The sequence below is a fragment of the Arachis ipaensis genome, chromosome B6 (assembly GCF_059453495.1).
Source record: "Arachis ipaensis isolate K30076 ecotype BB chromosome B6, ASM5945349v1, whole genome shotgun sequence".
NCBI classification, from domain to species: Eukaryota; Viridiplantae; Streptophyta; class Magnoliopsida; order Fabales; family Fabaceae; genus Arachis; species Arachis ipaensis.
The window spans coordinates 126,582,597-126,602,028 of NC_142441.1; the positions used below are offsets into that span (position 1 = coordinate 126,582,597).

General features: G+C 39.9%; 1 non-coding gene across 1 annotated transcript; it reads left to right on the forward strand.

Moving 5' to 3' along the window:
* The first annotated feature begins 14,399 nt into the window (after positions 1–14,399).
* LOC148562655 (small nucleolar RNA R71) lies at positions 14,400–14,507 on the forward strand. The gene has a single exon (XR_015887892.1). It is a non-coding gene; the product is annotated as a small nucleolar RNA R71 (small nucleolar RNA).
* The last annotated feature ends 4,925 nt before the right edge of the window (positions 14,508–19,432 follow it).

The following is a 19,432-nucleotide window of genomic DNA, read 5'->3' on the forward strand; positions in this document are numbered from 1 at the left end:
ACCAGAATATAAGTGTTTGAGTATGATGGTGGGAAAGGTCCCATGAAGTCAATTCCCCATACATCAAACAACTCTATTTCCAAGATCCCTTGTTGAGGCATGGCGTAACCATGAGGCAGGTTACCAGCTCTTTGGCAACTGTCACAATTACGTACAAACTCTCGGGAATCCTTATAGAGTGTGGGCCAATAGAAGCCACATTGGAGGACCTTGGTGGCTGTTCGCTCACCTCCGAAATGGCCTCCATATTGAGATCCGTGGCAATGCCATAGGATTCTCTGTGCTTCCTCTCTGGGGACACACCTACGGATAATTCCGTCTGCACATCTCTTAAAGAGATAGGGTTCATCCCACAAGTAGTACTTTGCATCAGTAACTAATTTCTTCTTTTGTATTCTATTGTACTCCTTGGGTATGAACCTTGCAGCTTTATAGTTTGCAATATCGGCAAACCATGGTGCTTCCTGAATGGCAAATAGATGCTCATCAGGAAACGTCTCAGAGATTTCAAGAAAGGGGAGGGACGTCCCTTCCACTGGCTTTATCCGGGATAGATGATCAGCCACTTGGTTCTCTGTCCCTTTTCTGTCTCTTATTTCTATATCAAACTCTTGCAGAAGCAATACCCATCTGATGATCCTGGGTTTTGAATCCTGCTTTGTGAGTAGATACTTAAGAGCAGCATGGTCAGTGTACACAATCACCTTTGATCCTACTAAGTAGGATCTGAACTTGTCAATGGCGTAAACCACTGCAAGTAATTCCTTTTCTGTGGTTGTGTAATTTTTCTGGGCATCATTTAAAACGCGACTGGCATAATAAATGACATGCAGAAGCTTGTCATGCCTCTGTCCCAATACTGCACCAATGGCATGGTCACTGGCATCACACATTAGCTCAAATGGTAATGTCCAGTCTGGTGCAGAAATGACTGGTGCTGTGACCAGCTTAGCTTTCAGCGTTTCGAACGCCTGCAGGCACTCTGTGTCAAACACAAATGGCGTGTCAGCAGCTAGCAGATTGCTTAGAGGTTTTGCGATCTTTGAAAAATCCTTTATAAACCTCCTATAGAATCCTGCATGCCCCAGAAAGCTTCTGATTGCCTTAACATTAGCAGGTGGTGGTAATTTTTCAATTACCTCTATTTTTGCTTGATCCACCTCTATTCCCTTGTTTGAGATTTTATGCCCAAGAACAATTCCTTCAGTCACCATGAAGTGACACTTTTCCCAGTTTAAAACTAGGTTGGTTTCTTGGCATCTTCTCAAAACAAGTTTCAGGTGATCAAGACAGGAGCTGAATGAGTCTCTATATACTGAGAAGTCATCCATGAAGACTTCCAGAAATTTTTCCACCATGTCAGAGAAAATAGAGAGCATGCATCTCTGGAAGGTTGCAGGCGCATTACATAGCCCAAATGGCATCCTTCTATAAGCAAACACTCCGGATGGACATGTGAATGCTGTTTTCTCTTGATCCTGGGGATCTACTGCAATCTGGTTATAGCCTGAATAGCCATCCAAAAAGCAGTAATAATCATGACCTGCTAGTCTCTCTAGCATCTGGTCTATGAATGGTAAAGGAAAATGATCCTTTCTGGTGGCTGTATTGAGTCTTCTGTAGTCAATACACATGCGCCACCCTGTAACTGTTCTTGTAGGAACCAGTTCATTTTTTTCATTATGAATCACTGTCATGCCTCCCTTTTTTGGGACGACTTGAACAGGGCTCACCCAGGGGCTATCGAAAATAGGATAAATAATCCCAGCCTCTAGTAACTTGGTGATCTCTTTCTGCACCACTTCCTTCATGGCAGGATTTAGCCGCCTCTGTGGTTGAACCACTGGTTTGGCATTATCCTCCAATAGGATTTTGTGCATGCATCTAGCTGGGCTTATGCCCTTAAGGTCACCTATGGACCACCCAAGAGCTGTCTTGTGTGTCCTTAGCACTTGAATAAGTGCTTCCTCTTCCTGTGAATTTAAAGCAGAGCTTATGATCACTGGAAAAGTGTCACCTTCTCCCAGAAATGCATATTTCAAGGATGGTGGTAGTGGCTTGAGCTCGGGTTTAGGAGGTTTTTCCTCTTTCAGAAGAAAGTTCAGAGGCTCTTTCATGTCCTCTGAATCCTCCAAATCAGGCTGAACATCTTTAAAGATGTCTTCCAACTCTGATTCGAGACTCTCAGCCATGTTGATCTCCTCTACCAAAGAGTCAATGAGATCAACTTTCATGCAGTCTGTTGATGTGTCTGGATGCTGCATGGCTTTGACAGCGTTCAACTTAAACTCATCATCATTGACTCTCAGGGTTATTTCCCCCTGTTGGACATCAATGAGGGATCGTCCAGTTGCTAGGAAGGGTCTTCCTAGAATGAGAGTAGCACTCTTGTGCTCCTCCATTTCCAGCACAACAAATTCAGTAGGAAAGGCGAATGGCCCAACTCTGACAATCATGTCCTCAATTACGCTTGATGGGTATTTAGTGGAACCATCAGCAAGTTGGAGACATATCCGGGTTGGTTTAACTTCATCAGTTAAGCCAAGCTTCCTGATAGTGGATGCAGGTATCAGGTTGATGCTTGCCCCAAGATCGCATAAAGCTGTCTTGGTGCAATCACCTTCTAATATGCATGGTATCAGAAAACTCCCAGGGTCTTTAAGCTTTTCAGGAAAGCTTTTCAGAATGACTGCACTGCATTCTTCAGTGAGGAGAACTCTTTCTGTTTCTCTCCACTCCTTTTTATGACTCAAGATCTCTTTCATGAACTTGGCATAAGAAGGTATTTGCTCAAGTGCCTCTGCAAATGGAATCTTTATTTCAAGAGTCCTTAGATAATCTGCAAAGCGAGCAAATTGCTTATCCTGCTCCTCTTTCTGGAGTTTTTGAGGATAAGGTATCTTGGCTTTATAATCCTCAACCTTAGTGGTTAAAGAAGCCTTTTTAGAGGGGTTGTTATCAGCACTTGTGCGTGTCTGATCCCTCACTGGCAATTGAGTGCCAGAGTCAGAAGCTGGAGTGACGTTAGACGTCAGCTCACTGTCTGTTCCTGGCACCTGAACGCCAGAAATGTGCCCATTTTGGGCGTTCAACGCTGGATTCTGCCCCATTTAGGCGTTCAACGCCAAATTCTTGCCCATTTCTGGCGTTGAACGCCAATCCTGCCTTGTTTCTGGCGCTGAACGCCAGTTTTGGGCATGGTCTGGGCGTTCAGCGCCAGCCTTCCACCCATTTTCTGGTGTTTTAGTGCCAAAATTATTTTTCCCTGGGCTCTTACTGTCCTCAGGGGAATCTTTGGTGGGTCGCTCATTTCTTGAATTTTTGATGCCTTGAGGTGGGGTATTTAATATTTTCCCACTTCTTAATTGAACTGCTTGGCATTCTTCTGCTATTTGCTTTGATAGCTGCTGCTTTGTTTGCTTAAACTGTTCATCCATATGTATATTAGCTATCCTTGTCTCCTGTAACCTGTCTTTGAATTCAACTAGCTGCTTTGTTAGAAAATCTAATTGCTGATTGAATTCAGCAGCTTGTTTTACAGTACTGAATTCAGCAGTTACTGTTTTAACCTCTTCATTCATGGAAGGGTTGCTGCTTAGATACAGATGCTGATTCCTGGCAACTGTATCAATGAGCTCTTGAGCTTCTTCAATTGTCTTTCTCATATGGATAGATCCACCAGCTGAGTAATCTAAAGACATCTGAGCTCCTTCTGCAAGCCCATAGTAGAAGATGTCTAACTGAACCCACTCTGAAAACATTTCAGAGGGGCATTTTCGTAGCATCTCTCTGTATCTCTCCCAGGCATCATAAAGAGATTCATTATCTCCTTGTTTAAAGCCTTGGATGTCCAGCCTTAGCTGTGTCATCCTTTTTGGAGGGAAATATTGATTCAGGAATTTTTCTGTCAGCTGTTTCCATGTTCTTATGCTGGCCTTAGGTTGGTTATTTAACCACCTCTTGGCTTGATCTTTTACAGCAAATGGAAACAGTAATAGTCTGTAGACATCCTGATCTATTTCCTTATCATGTACTGTGTCAGCAATTTGTAAAAATTGTGCCAGAAACTCTGTAGGTTCTTCCTGTGGAAGACCGGAATACTGGCAACTTTGCTGCACCATGATAATGAGCTGAGGATTCAACTCAAAGCTACTGACTCCAATGGAGGGTATGCAGATGCTACTCCCATATGAAGCAGTAGAGGGGTTAGAATATGACCCCAGAGTCCTCCTGGACTGTTCATTTCCACTTATGTCCATGATGGATCTATGGATATAACTTGGACTGATTTACCTTTTTATTTATTTTATTTTATAAGAAGTAAATACTTAAATAAAATAAAATAACTAAAAAGGATTTGAATTTTGAAGTTAAATTTTTTTTTTCGTATAAAAAAAAAAGAAATTAATTAGTAAAAAAAAAATTTTGAAAAAGAGGGAAGATATTTTCGAAAATTAGAGAGAGGGAGAGTTAGTTAGGTAGTTTTGAAAAAGTTAAGAAACAAACAAAAAGTTAGTTAGTTAGTTGAAACAAATTTTGAAAAGATAAGAAGTTAGGAAGTTAGAAGAGATATTTTGAAAAGATAATTTTTTTTGAATTTAGTGAGGAGAGAGAAAAACAATAAGATAGTACAAGATTTAAAATTTTTAGATCTAATGCTCCTTGTTTTCGAAAAATTTGGAGGGAAAACACCAAGGAACACCAAACTTAAAAATTTTAAGATCAAGACACAAGGAAAACTCAAGAACACTTTGAAGACTCACAAGAACACAAGAACATGAAGAAAGAACACCAAACTTAAAATTTTTAGAAAACCAAACCAAAATTTTCGAAAACCAAAGGGGAATCAACAAGAAAACACCAAACTTTAAGTTTGGCACAAAATTTAATAGAGAAAATATTATTTATGAAAAAGAAGGTTTTGAAAAGAATATAAAAGACTCTAACCCAATTACCAAGAACACAGATTAACGCTCTAGCCAAATGAGTTATGGGACCTTCAAAAATTTTAAGAAAGATTATTTTTGAAAACACCAAACTTAAAGTTTGGCACAGGATTTAATAGAAAAATTATTTTTGAAAAAGGTTTTAAAAATATGATAGCCAATTATCATGAACATAAACACCACGTTCTAAATAACTGAGCTATAAGTTTAAAGTATTTTAACAAGGGATAAATAATAAAAGACTCTAAACCAAAAAAAAGAAAGATTTTTCCTAATCTAAGCAACAAAATAATCCGTCAGTTGTTCAAACACGAACAATCCCCGGCAACGGCGCCAAAAACTTGGTGCACGAATTGTGAGTCACACTTTTCACAACGCGTACCACTAACCAGCAAGTGCACTGGGTCGTCCAAGTAATACCTTACGTGAGTAAGGGTCGAATCCCACGGAGATTGTTGGTTTGAAGCAATCTATGGTTATCTTGTAAATCTTAGTCAGGAAGTCAATTATGTTTATCAATTGAATTGTGAGTAACCAGTAGAGCATAAATTAAAAGTTACTTGTTGAGCAGTAATGGAGAATATGTTGGAGTTTTGGAGATGCTTTGTCTTCTGAATCTCTGCTTTCCTCTGTCTTCTTGTTCACGCACGCACGTCCCCCTATGGCAAGCTGTGTGTTGGTGGATCGCTGTTGTCAATGGCTACCTTCCATCCTTCCAGTGAAAACTACGCTCACGTGCTCTGTCACAGCACGGCTAATCACCGGTTGGTTCTCGATCCGGTTGGAATAGGATTTACTATCCTTTTGCATCTGTCACTAACGCCCAGCCTTCAGGAGTTTGAAGCTCGTCACAGTCATTCAATCCTTGAATCCTACTCGGAATACCACAGACAAGGTTTAGACTTTCCGGATTCTCATGAATGCTGCCATCAGTTCTAGCTTATACCACGGAGATTCTGATTACAGAATCTAAGAGATACTCATTCAATCGGATATAGAACGGAGGTGGTTGTCAGGCATACGTTCATGGTTTGAGGAAGGTGATGAATGTCACAGATCATCACCTTCATCACAGTTAATCGCGAATGAACATCTTAGATAGAAACAAGCGTGTTTGAATGGAAAACAGAAATACTTGCATTAATTCATCGAGACACAGCAGAGCTCCTCACCCCCAACAATGGGGTTTAGAGACTCATGCCGTCAGAGAATACAAAGTTTAGATCTGAAATGTCATGAGATACAAAATAAGTCTCTAAAAGTTGTTTAAATACTAAACTAGTAGCCTAGGGTTACAAAATATGAGTGGACTATGATGGATGATGCAGAGGTCCACTTCTGGGGCCCACTTGGTGTGTGCTGGGGCTGAGATTTAAGTGAGTCACGTGCAGAGGCCATTTGTGGAGTTGAACACCAGTTTTTATGCCAGTTTGGGCGTTCAACTCCAGTTTTTGATCCTTTTCTGGCGCTGGACGCCAGAATTGGGCAGAGAACTGGCGTTGAACGCCAGTTTACGTCGTCTATCCTTGTACAAAGTATGGACTATTATATATTTCTGGAAAGCCCTAGATGTCTACTTTCCAACGCAATTGGAAGCATTCCATTTCGAGTTCTGTAGCTCCAGAAAATCCACTTTGAGTGCAGGGAAGTCAGAATCCAACAGCATCAGCAGTCCTTTTTCAGCCTGAATCAGATTTTTGCTCAGCTCCTTCAATTTCAGCCAGAAAAATACCTGAAATTACAGAAAAACACACAACTCATAGTAAAGTCCAGAAATATGAATTTTTCCTAAAAACTACTAGAAATAGACTAAAAACTAACTAAAACATACTCTAAACTATATGAAATTATCCCCAAAAAGCGTATAAAATATCCGCTCATCAAGCCTCGGTGCTCTTCCAAGTAAACAAATCATTTAGTCGATAGAAAGTAGACCTTACAATGACAGTCATACGAAGGTTGCGTGCACCCTTCAGGACATAATTTATGCACTCTACCAAATTTGTCGTCATATGTCCCCAACGATGACCCCCGTCGAATGCCAACACACATCTCTGAACACCGATCTCATCGCACCATTGGGTATATGCCTCACCCCGCTCTTTAAGCCTTTGGTAGTTTTTGTTGTACTCCTGTTCCATCTTAGAATAGCTTATTGAACAAAGCAATTAATCATAAGCAGATGTCACAAAATTACTATATATAGAACCATAACAGCGAAATCAAATACTTGTGTTAACCACGAGTTTATGCAAATACGGAGCCTTGAACCTCAAGAAGTTGGACCCGATGTGCTTGATGCAGAACACGTGCCATGCTCTTGGTGGTGACCATGCACCGTTACTATGACCTAGTGCTGCGTTGATGGAGTTATAGCAGTCAGAAATAATGCTCATGCCATCAATGATAACAACATATCTCCGCAAATTGGTTAAGAAAAACTCCCACGTGTCTGTCGTCTCACCCTCGACTATCGCAAATGCAATAGGCACAATGTTTTGGTTCCTATCTTGTGCAACCATAACTAGAAGTACACCTTTATAATTTCCGTACAAGTGTGTGCCATCAACCTGCATCAGTGGCTTGCAGTGCCCGAATGCTATAATACACGAATAGAAGCTCCAAAAAACGCGATGGAGAAATCTTACACCTTGAACCTCCTCACTCTCACGATAAATGAAGAGCATTTTTATTTGGACACGAGACTTTGGCATCTTCGCAGTCATTGCTTTCAACCATACTGGCAGAGTTTGATAAGAAAATTCCCAAACACCGAAAACTTTTGTGACAAATTTTTGCTTTACCAACTGGTGCACGAAATTGTGATCATCAATGGCGCCATCAACATGGTACGCTCAATTGTAATCTCAACTTTTTATCACAACTTCGCACAACTAACCAGCAAGTGCACTGGGTCGTCCAAGTAATAAACCTTACGCGAGTAAGGGTCGATCCCACGGAGATTGTTGGTATGAAGCAAGCTATGGTCATCTTGTAAATCTCAGTCAGGCGGATATAGAATGGTTATGGAGTTTTCGAATATTAATAATAAAATAGGGATAGAAATACTTATGTAAATCCTTGGTGAGAATTTCAGATAAATGCATGGAGATGCTTTCGTCCCTCTAAACCTCTGCTTTCCTGCTGTCTTCATCCAATCAGTCTTACTCCTTTCTATGGCTGGCTTTATGTAAGGACATCACCGTTGTCAATGGCTACTTTTGATCCTCTCTAGAAAATGGTCCGATGCGCTGTCACTGCATGGCTAATCGTCTGGAGGCGTCACCCTTGCCAATGGCTGCATCCTATCCTCTTGTGAAAATGGTCCAAATGCTCTGTCACAGCACGGCTAATCATCTGAGGTTCTCGATCATACTGGAATAGGATTCACCCTCCTTTTGCGTCTGTCACTACGCCCAACACTCGCGAGTTTGAAGTTCATCACAGTCATTCAATCCCAGAATCCTACTCGGAATACCACAGACAAGGTTTAGACTTTTTGGATTCTCATGAATGCCGCCATCAATCTAGCTTATACCACGAAGATTCTGATTAAGAGATCCAAGAGATAATCATTCAATCGAAGGTAGAACGGAAGTGGTTGTCAGGCACGCGTTCATAGGGAATGATGATGATTGTCACGTTCATCACATTCATGTTGAAGTGCGAATGAATATCTTAGAAGTGGAATAAGTTGAATTGAATAGAAAAACAGTAGTACTTTGCATTAAATCATGAGGAACAGCAGAGCTCCACACCTTAATCTATGGAGTGTAGAAACTCTACCGTTGAAAATACATAAGTGAAAGGTCCAGGCTTGATCGAATGGCCAGCCCCCTAAACGTGATCACAGGATCAGAAATACAATCCAGGATAATCTCTAATACAATAATAAAAAGTCCTATTTATACTAAACTAGTTACTAGGGTTTACAGAAGTAAGTAATTGATGCATAAATCCACTTCCGGGGCCCACTTGGTGTGTGCTTGGGCTGAGCTTGAATGTTACACGTGCAGAGGCTCTTTCTGGAGTTGAACGCCAGGTTGTAACGTATTTCTGGCGTTCAACTCTGGTTTATGACTTGTTTCTGGCGTTTAACTCCAGACAGCAGCGTAGAACTGGCGTTCAACGCCCTTTTACGTCGTCTAAACTCATTCAAAGTATGGACTATTATATATTTCTGGAAAGCCCTGGATGTCTACTTTCCAACGCAATTGGAAGCGCGCCATTTTGAGTTTTGTAGCTCCAGAAAATCTACTTTGAGTGCAGGGAGGTCAGAATCCAACAGCATCAGCAGTCCTTCTTCAACCTCTGAATCTGATTTTTGCTCAAGTCCCTCAATTTCAGCTAGAAAATACCTGAAATCACAGAAAAATACACAAACTCATAGTAAAGTCCAGAAATGTGAATTTAACATAAAAACTAATAAAAACATCCCTAAAAGTAACTAAATTCTACTAAAAACATACTAAAAACAATGCCAAAAAGCGTATAAATTATCTGCTTATCACAACACCAAACTTAAATTGTTGCTTGTCCCCAAGCAACTGAAAATCAAATAGGATAAAAAGAAGAGAATATACTATAAATTCCAAACTATCAATGAAACATAGCTCCAATCAGATGAGCGGGACTTGTAGCTTTTTGCCTCTTGAATAGTTTTGGCATCTCACTTTATCCATTGAAGTTCAGAATGATTGGCTTCTATAGAAACTCAGAGTTCAGATAGTGTTATTGATTTTCCTAGTTCAGTATGATGATTCTTGAACATAGCTATTTTATGAGTCTTGGCCGTGGCCCTAAGCACTTTGTTTTCCAGTATTACCACCGGATACATAAATGCCACAGACCCATAATTGGGTGAACCTTTTCAGATTGTGACTCAGCTTTGCTAAAGTCCCCAATTAGAGGTGTCCAGGGTTCTTAAGCACACTCTTTTTTTTTTTTGCTTTGGACCTTGACTTTAACCGCTCAGTCTCAAGTTTTCACTTGACACCTTCACGCCACAAGCACATGGTTAGGGACAGCTTGGTTTAGCCGCTTAGACCAGGATTTTATTCCTTTAGGCCCTCCTATCCACTGATGCTCAAAGCCTTGGGATCCTTTTTATTTGCCATTACCTTTTGGTTTTAAGGGTTATTGGCTTTTTGCTCTTGCCTCTTGGTTTTAAGAGCTTTTGGCTTTTTCTGCTTGCTTTTTCTTTTTCTTTCTATTTTTTTCGCCTTTTTTTTTTGCAAGCTTTGTTCTTTGCTACTTTTTCTTGCTTCAAGAATCATTTTCATGATTTTTCAGATTATCAAATAACATGTCTCCTAGTCATCATTCTTTCAAGAGCCAACATATTTAACATTCATGAACAACAACTTCAAAAGACATATGCACTGTTCAAGCATACATTCAGAAAACAAGAAGCATTGTCACCACATCAATATAATTAAACTAAGTTCAAGGATAAATTGGAAACTCATGTACTTCTTGTTCTTTTGAATTAAAACAGTTTTCATTTAAGAGAGGTGATGGATTCATAGGACATTCATAAATTTAAGACAAAGTTACTAAATACTAATGATCATGTAATGAAGACACAAACATGGATAAACACTTAACATAGAGAAAACGAAAAATAGAGAAAGTAAGAACAAGGAATGAGTCCACCTTAGTGATGGTGGCGTTTCCTTCTTGAGGAACCAATGATGTCCTTGAGCTCTTCTATGTCTCTTCCTTGTCTTTGTTGCTCCTCCCTCATTGCTTTTTGATCTTCTCTTATTTCATGAAGGATGATGGAGTGCTCTTGATGTTCCACCTTTAGTTGTCCCATGTTGGAACTTAATTCTCCTAGGGAGGTGTTGATTTGCTCCCAATAGTTTTGTGGAGGAAAATGCATTTGAGGCATCTCCGGGATCTCATGGTGATGAGCTTCATGCGCCTCTTGAGCTCCATGAATAGGCTCTCTTGCTTGCTCCATCCTTTTCTTAGTGATGGGCTTCTCTTCCTCAATGGGAATGTCTCCTTCTATGAAAGCTCCAACTGAGTAACATAGATGGCAAATAAGATGAGGAAAAGCTAGCCTTGCCATGGGGGAGGACTTTTCGGCTATTTTGTAGAGTTCAAGGGAGATGACTTCATGAACTTCTACTTCCTCTCCAATCATGATGCTATGAATCATGATGGCCCAATCCACAGTAACTTCGGATCGGTTGCTAGTGGGGATGATGGAGCGTTGTATGAACTCTAACCATCCTCTAGCCACAGGCTTGAGGTCCAGTCTTCTTAGTTGAACCGGCTTGCCTTTGGAGTCAATCTTCCATTGAGCTCCTTCCACACATATGTCCATGAGGACTTGGTCCAACCTTTGATTAAAGTTGACCCTTCTAGTGTAGGGGCGTGCATCTCCTTGCATCATAGGCAAGTTAAACGCCAACCTCACATTTTCTGGGCTAAAATCTAAGTATTTCCCCTGAACCATGGTGAGATAATTCTTTGGGTCCGGGTTCTTACTTTGATCATGGTTCCTAGTGATCCATGCATTGGCATAGAACTCTTGAACCATTAGGATGCCGACTTGTTGGATGGGTTTTGTTAGAACTTCCCAACCTCTTCTTTGGATTTCATGTCGGATCTCCGGATACTCATTCTTCTTGAGTTTGAAAGGGACCTCAGGGATCACTTTCTTCTTGGCCACAACATCATAGAAGTGGTCTTGATGAGCTTTGGAGATGAATCTTTCCATCTCCCATGACTCGGAGGTGGAAGCTTTTACCTTTCCCTTTTCTAGAGGATTCTCCGGTCTTAGGTGCCATCAATGGTAATGGAAAAACAAAAAGCTTATGCTTTTACCACACCAAACTTAGAATTTTGCTCACCCTCGAGCAAGAAAAGAAAGAATGGATGAAGAAGAAGAAGAAATATGGAGAAGAGGGGGAGAGATGTATTCGGCCAAGAAGAGAAGAGAGGGTTGTGTTGTGTGAAAATGAGGAAGAATGGAGGGCTTTATATAGGGAAGGGAGGGGGGTTAGGTTTGGCCATTTAGGGTGGGTTGGGTGGGAAATTGATTTTGAATTTTGAAGGTAGGTGGAGTTTATGAGGTAGGTTTATGGGGAAGAGTGGATGGATGTGAGTGGTGAAGTGGTTATAGGGAAGAGAGATTGAGGTGATTGGTGAAGAGTTTTGGGGAAGAGTGTTTATGGGATTGTGTGAAAGAGGGGTGAGAAGAAGTGAGTGGAGGTAGGTGGGGATCCTGTGGGGTCCACAGATCCTGAGGTGTTAAAGGAATTACAACCTTGCACCAAATTAGGCATGCAAAATGCCCTTGCACACAACTCTGGGCGTTCAGCAGCAGATTGGTGCTTGTTCTGGGCGTTGAACGCCCATTTGTTGCCCATTTCTGGCGTTGAACGCCAGAACTATGCTTGTTCTGGGCGTTCAGCGCCAGCTCTTCTCCAGGGTGCAATTCTGGCGTTCAAACGCCCAGATGCTGCCCATTTTGGGCGTTCAGCGCCAGAACCATGCTCTGTTCTGGCGTTGAACGCCAGCCAGATGCTTCTTACTGGCGTTTAAACGCCAGTAAGGTCTTCCTCCAGGGTGTGATTTTTCTTCTGCTATTTTTGATTCCGTTTTCAATTTTTATATTTATTTTGTGACTCCACATGATCATAAACCTAATAAAACATGAAAGAACAAGAAAAATAGAATTAGATAAATAAAAATTGGGTTGCCTTCCAACAAGCGCTTCTTTAATGTCAATAGCTTGACAGTGGGCTCTCATGGAGCCTCACAGATGTTCAGAGCATTGTTGAGACTCTCCAACACCAAACTTAGAGTTTGGATATGGGAGTTCAACACCAAACTTAGAGTTTGGTTGTGGCCTCCCAACACCAAACTTAGAGTTTGACTGTGGGGGCTCTGGTTGACTCTGCAATGAGAGAAGCTTGCTGTGCTTCCTCTCTATTGGTACAGAGAGATATCCTTGAGTTTTAAACACAAGGTTGTCCTCATTTAATTGAAGGATCAATTCTCCTCTGTCCACATCAATCACAGCTCTTGCTGTGGCTAGGAAGGGTCTTCCAAGGATGATGAATTCATCCTCATCCTTCCCAGTATCTAGGACTATGAAATCAGCAGGGATGTAAAGGCCTTCAACCTTTACTAACACGTCCTCTACTTGTCCATAAGCCTATTTTCTTGAATTGTCTGCCATCTCTAATGAGATTTTAGTGGCTTGCACCCCATAGATTCCCAGTTTCTCTATTACAGAGAGGGGCATGAGGTTTATCCCTGATCCAAGGTCACACAGAGCCTTCTCAAAGGTCATGGTGCCTATGGTACAAGGTATTAAGAACTTTCCAGGATCCTGTTTCTTCTGAGGCAATCTCAGTTGATCCAGATCACTTAGTTCATTGGTGAATAAGGGAGGTTCATCTTCCCAAGTCTCAATACCAAATAATTTGGCATGCAGCTTCATGATTGCACCAAGAAACTTGGCAGATTGCTCTTCAGTAACATCCTCATTCTCTTCAGAAGAGGAATACTCATCAGAGCTCATGAATGACATAAGGAGGTTTAATGGAATCTCTATGGTCTCTAGATGAGTTTCAGATTCCTTTGGTTCCTCAAAGGGAAGCTCCTTATTGATCACTGGACGTCCTAGGAGGTCTTCCTCCTTGGGATTCACGTCCTCTCCTTCCTTCACAGGTTCGGCCATGGTGATTAATTCAATGGCCTTGCACTCTCCTTTTGGATTTTCTTCTGTATTGCTTGGGAGAGTACTAGGAGGGATTTCAGTGATCCTTTTACTCAGCTGGCCCACTTGTGCCTCCAAATTTCTAATGGATGACCTTGTTTCATTCATGAAACTCACAGTGGCCTTAGATAGATCAGAGACTAAGTTTGCTAAATTAGAGGTATTTTGTTCAGAGTTCTCTGTCTGTTGCTGAGTGGATGATGGAAAAGGTTTACTATTGTTAAACCTATTTCTTCCACCATTATTAAAGCCTTGTTGAGGCTTTTGATCCTTCCATGAGAAATTTAGATGATTTCTCCATGATGGGTTATAGGTGTTTCCATAAGGTTCACCCATATAATTTACCTCTGCTATTGCAGGGTTTTCAGGATCATAAGCTTCTTCTTCAGAAGATGCCTCTTGAGTACTGTTGGATGCATTCCATTCAGACTCTGAGAAATCATATTGACTTGCTGAGTCAATATTTTGTTCTGAGCCAATATGGCATTCATAGTATCAATTTCAAGAACTCCCTTCTTCATAGGCGTCCCATTACTCACAGGATTCCTCTCAGAAGTGTACATGAACTGGTTATTAGCAACCATGTCAATGAGCTCTTGAGCTTCTGCAGGCATTTTCTTTAGGTGAATGGATCCACCTGCAGAAGTATCCAATGACATCTTAGCCAATTCAGATAGACCATCATAGAATATATCCAGGATGGTCCATTCTGAAAGCATGTCAGAAGGACACTTTTTGGTCAGTTGCTTGTATCTTTCCCAAGCTTCATAGAGGGATTCACCTTCTTTCTGTCTGAAGGTTTGAACATCCACTCTAAGCTTGCTCAGCTTTTGAGGTGGAAAGAACTTGGCTAAGAAAGCCGTGACCAACTTGTCCCAAGAGTTCAGGCTATCTCTGGGTTGAGAGTCCAACCACACTCTAGCTCTGTCTCTTACAGCAAAAGGGAAAAGCATGAGCCTGTAGACTTCAGGATCTACTCCATTAGTCTTAACAGTATCACATATCTGCAAGAATTCAGTTAAGAACTGAAAAGGATCTTCAGATGGAAGTCCATGAAACTTGCAGTTCTGCTGCATCAGAGAAACTAATTGAGGTTTCAGCTCAAAGTTGTTTGCTCCAATGGCAGGAATGGAGATGCTTCTTCCATGTAAATTGGAATTAGGTGCAGTAAAGTCACCAAGCATTCTCCTTACATTATTGTTGTTGGGTTCGGCTGCCATCTCCTTTACTTGTTCGAAATTTTCAATAAGGTTTTCTCTGAATTGTTGTAATTTAACTTCTCTTAGTTTCCTCTTCAGAGTCCTTTCAGGTTCTGGATCAGCTTCAACAAGAATGCCTTTTTCCTTGTTCCTGCTCATAAGAAAGAGAAGAAAATAAGAAAAGAAGAAGAATCCTCTATGTCAAAGTAAAGAGATTCCTTATTGTTAGTAGAAGAAGAAAAGGAATAGGGGTGAAGAAGAATGAAGAATCCAAATACAAGGGTAAGGATAGGAGCAGTGATGTGAGATGAAGAGAAGTGTTAGTAGATGAATAAATAATTAGAAGGAGATGAGGGAGAAGGATTTTCGAAAATTATTTTTGAAAAAGAGTTAGTGATTTTCGAAAATAGTTTTTTTGAAAAAGGTTAGTAATTTTTCGAAAATTAAAATAAAAAATAAAATAATTAGTCAATAAAAAAAGAAATTTTGAAAAAGAGGGAAGATATTTTCGAAAATTAGAGAGAGAGAGAGTTAGTTAGGTAGTTTTGAAAAAGATAAGAAACAAACAAAAAGTTAGTTAGTTAGTTGAAACAAATTTTGAAAAGATAAGGAGTTAGGAAGTTAGAAAAGATATTTTGAAATCAAGTTTTTGAAAAAGATATGATAAGAAGATATTTTTGAAAAGATATGATTGAAATTAGTTTTGAAAAAGGTTTGATTTTGAAAATCACAATTAATGACTTGATTCACAAGAAATCATGAGATATGATTCTAGAACTTAAAGTTTGAATCTTTCTTAACAAGCAAGTAACAAACTTGAAATTTTTGAATCAAAACATTAATTGTTATTGTTATTTTCGAAATTTTGATATAAAAATAAGAAAAAGATTTTTGAAAAATATTTTTAAAATTTTCGAAAATAACTAAGAAAAATGAAAAAGATTTGATTTTTGAAAAAGATAAGATTTTTAAATTGAAAATTTGATTTGACACATGAGAAACAACTAGATTTTTTTAAAAAAAATTTTTGAAAAAGTCAAATCTAATTTTCGAAATTTTGAGAGAGAAAAAGGGAAAGATATTTTTTTGATTTTTGAATTTTTAATGATGAGAGAGAGAAACATGAAAATGATGCAATGCATGAAAATTTTTGGATCAAAACAATGAATGCATGCAAGAATGCTATGAATGTCAAGATGAACACCAAGAACACTTTGAATGTCAAGATGAACATCAAGACTTATTTTTGAAAAATTTTTATATGCAAAGAAAACATGCAAGATACCAAACTTAGAAATCTTTCATGTTTAGACTCTATGGATGCAAAAATGCACATGAAAAACAAGAAAAGATGCAAAACAAGAAAACATCAAGATCAAACAAGAAGACTTACCAAGAACAACTTGAAGATCATGAAGAACACTATGAATGCATGAATTTTTCGAAAAATGCAAGATGATCATGCAATTGACACCAAACCTTAAATCTGACTCAAGACTCAAACAAGAAATACAAAAATTTTTTTTTTGAAAATAAGAAGAAAATTACCCAATCTAAGCAACAAGATGAACCGTCAGTTGTCCAAACTCGAACAATCCCCGGCAACGGCGCCAAAAACTTGGTGCACGAAATTGTGATCATCAATGGCGCCATCAACATGGTACGCTCAATTGTAATCTCAACTTTTTATCACAACTTCGCACAACTAACCAGCAAGTGCACTGGGTCGTCCAAGTAATAAACCTTACGCGAGTAAGGGTCGATCCCACGGAGATTGTTGGTATGAAGCAAGCTATGGTCATCTTGTAAATCTCAGTCAGGCGGATATAGAATGGTTATGGAGTTTTCGAATATTAATAATAAAATAGGGATAGAAATACTTATGTAAATCCTTGGTGAGAATTTCAGATAAATGCATGGAGATGCTTTCGTCCCTCTAAATCTCTGCTTTTCTGCTGTCTTCATCCAATCAGTCTTACTCCTTTCTATGGCTGGCTTTATGTAAGGACATCACCGTTGTCAATGGATACTTTTGATCCTCTCTGGAAAATGGTCCGATGCGCTGTCACTGCATGGCTAATCGTCTGGAGGCGTCACCCTTGCCAATGGCTGCATCCTATCCTCTTATGAAAATGGTCCAAATGCTCTGTCACAGCACGGCTAATCATCTGAGGTTCTCGATCATACTGGAATAGGATTCACCCTCCTTTTGCGTCTGTCACTACGCCCAGCACTCGCGAGTTTGAAGTTCGTCACAGTCATTCAATCCCAGAATCCTACTCAGAATACCACAGACAAGGTTTAGACTTTCTGGATTCTCATGAATGCCACCATCAATCTAGCTTATACCACAAAGATTCTGATTAAGAGATCCAAGAGATAATCATTCAATCGAAGGTAGAACAGAAGTGGTTGTCAGGCACGCGTTCATAGGGAATGATGATGATTGTCACGTTCATCACATTCATGTTGAAGTGCGAATGAATATCTTAGAAGCGGAATAAGTTGAATTGAATAAAAAAATAGTAGTACTTTGCATTAAATCATGAGGAACAGCAGAGCTCCACACCTTAATCTATGGAGTGTAGAAACTCTACCGTTGAAAATACATAAGTGAAAGGTCCAGGCATGGCCGAATGGTCAGCCCCCTAAACGTGATCACAGGATCAGAAATACAATCCAGGATAATCTCTAATACAATAGTAAAAAGTCCTATTTATACTAAACTAGTTACTAGGGTTTACAGAAGTAAGTAATTGATGCATAAATCCACTTCCGGGGCCCACTTGGTGTGTGCTTGGGCTGAGCTTGAATGTTACACGTGCAGAGGCTCTTTCTGGAGTTGAACGCCAGGTTGTAACGTATTTCTGGCGTTCAACTCTGGTTTATGACTTGTTTCTGGCGTTTAACTCCAGACAGCAGTGTAGAACTGGCGTTCAACGCCCTTTTACATCGTCTAAACTCGTTCAAAATATGGACTATTATATATTGCTGGAAAGCCCTAGATGTCTATTTTCCAACGAAATTGGAAGCGTGCCATTTTGAGTTCTGTAGCTCCAGAAAATCCACTTTGAGTGCAGAGAGGTCAGAATCCAACAGCATCAGCAGTCCTTCTTCAACCTCTGAATTTGATTTTTGCTCAAGTCCCTCAATTTCAGCCAGAAAATACCTGAAATCACAGAAAAACACACAAATTCATAGTAAAGTCCAGAAATGTGAATTTAACATAAAAACTAATAAAAACATCCCTAAAAGTAACTAGATTCTACTAAAAACATACTAAAAACAATGCCAAAAAGTGTATAAATTATTCGCTCATCACCAACCAAGCCTTGTGATAACTTACAGTGTAGTTGAACCTGGACTGAACTTCTGTAATAATAGACTTCACCTTTATCAACGGGTCTGCTTCAACCAACAGCCTAATGGCATCTACAATTGTGTCTGAGTCAAACTTGGCGTGACCTTGTGAAATCGTGCCCATGGTATACGTGTGTTTGCCATTGTATCTCCTGATCTCCCAACATTCCTTCTTTCAAATCAAACTAACTCGGATAAGCCAATCGCACCCTACACTATAACCCTTTCATTTCACATAAAATGTCTACGGCTCAGACTCATAAACAGTGTAATCAACTCCTCTAGAGATAGTGTAGCTTCTGATTGCAGATATCACCGACTCTCTAGAACTAAATTCCATTTCGACACTAAACTCATCATCTTCTGCCGCAACGTTGCCTTCACATACGACATGCGAACCACCGTCAGTCGAACAAGGCAAATAAAATTAATGGTAGTGGTAACTTTAATTAATAACCATAAGATAACATATTGATATTCGCATACTCAGGAAATTTCAGGGCATGCATGGCTTCGAGATCCAGAGTCCGCATAAAAGACGGAACGTCAAAGGGGTGCTGACTTACAATCGCATGCGCCTCATTTTGTACCGCCGGATTGCTTGCCAAATGCCAAGTCCCCGTCATCGACTTCATAGTTGGCTTCAAACTCCTCTTTACTGTCATTGTTATCTTCTTCCCAATCTATATCCCCGAGTTCATCAACGTTGACATCTTCGCCAACCACATCCATCCCCGTATGATGTTCAAACTCAACGTACAACTCTATCATCGGCATGTGAAATCGGGTTTGTTGATAAATATAGAACATCCTCTGCATGCATGCGTCATCAGTGATGGACATTAGTTGAAACTGTATCAGCCCACCAAATACTTATACAGGATTTCTGTACAAAATGTTGCTCACCCTTTTCAAAATGTGACTTTGTATGTTCTCACAAAGACCATTTTGCAATTCTACAAAACTCATGGTATATGGAATAGCAAATGAAAACGGACATTCACAAACAAAAGTCACTCCTTCGTGTGTGTTTGGTATAATCTCACCGTTATAATACATTCGCAAATTTGCAACACCTTCCATAACCTCAACCTCACCTAACCCGACTTTTTTGACACTACTAATTGTCAAAGAAAACTCACAAGTATGAGAATATGAAAGAAAAAGGAATGAGAGTAGAATGGAAG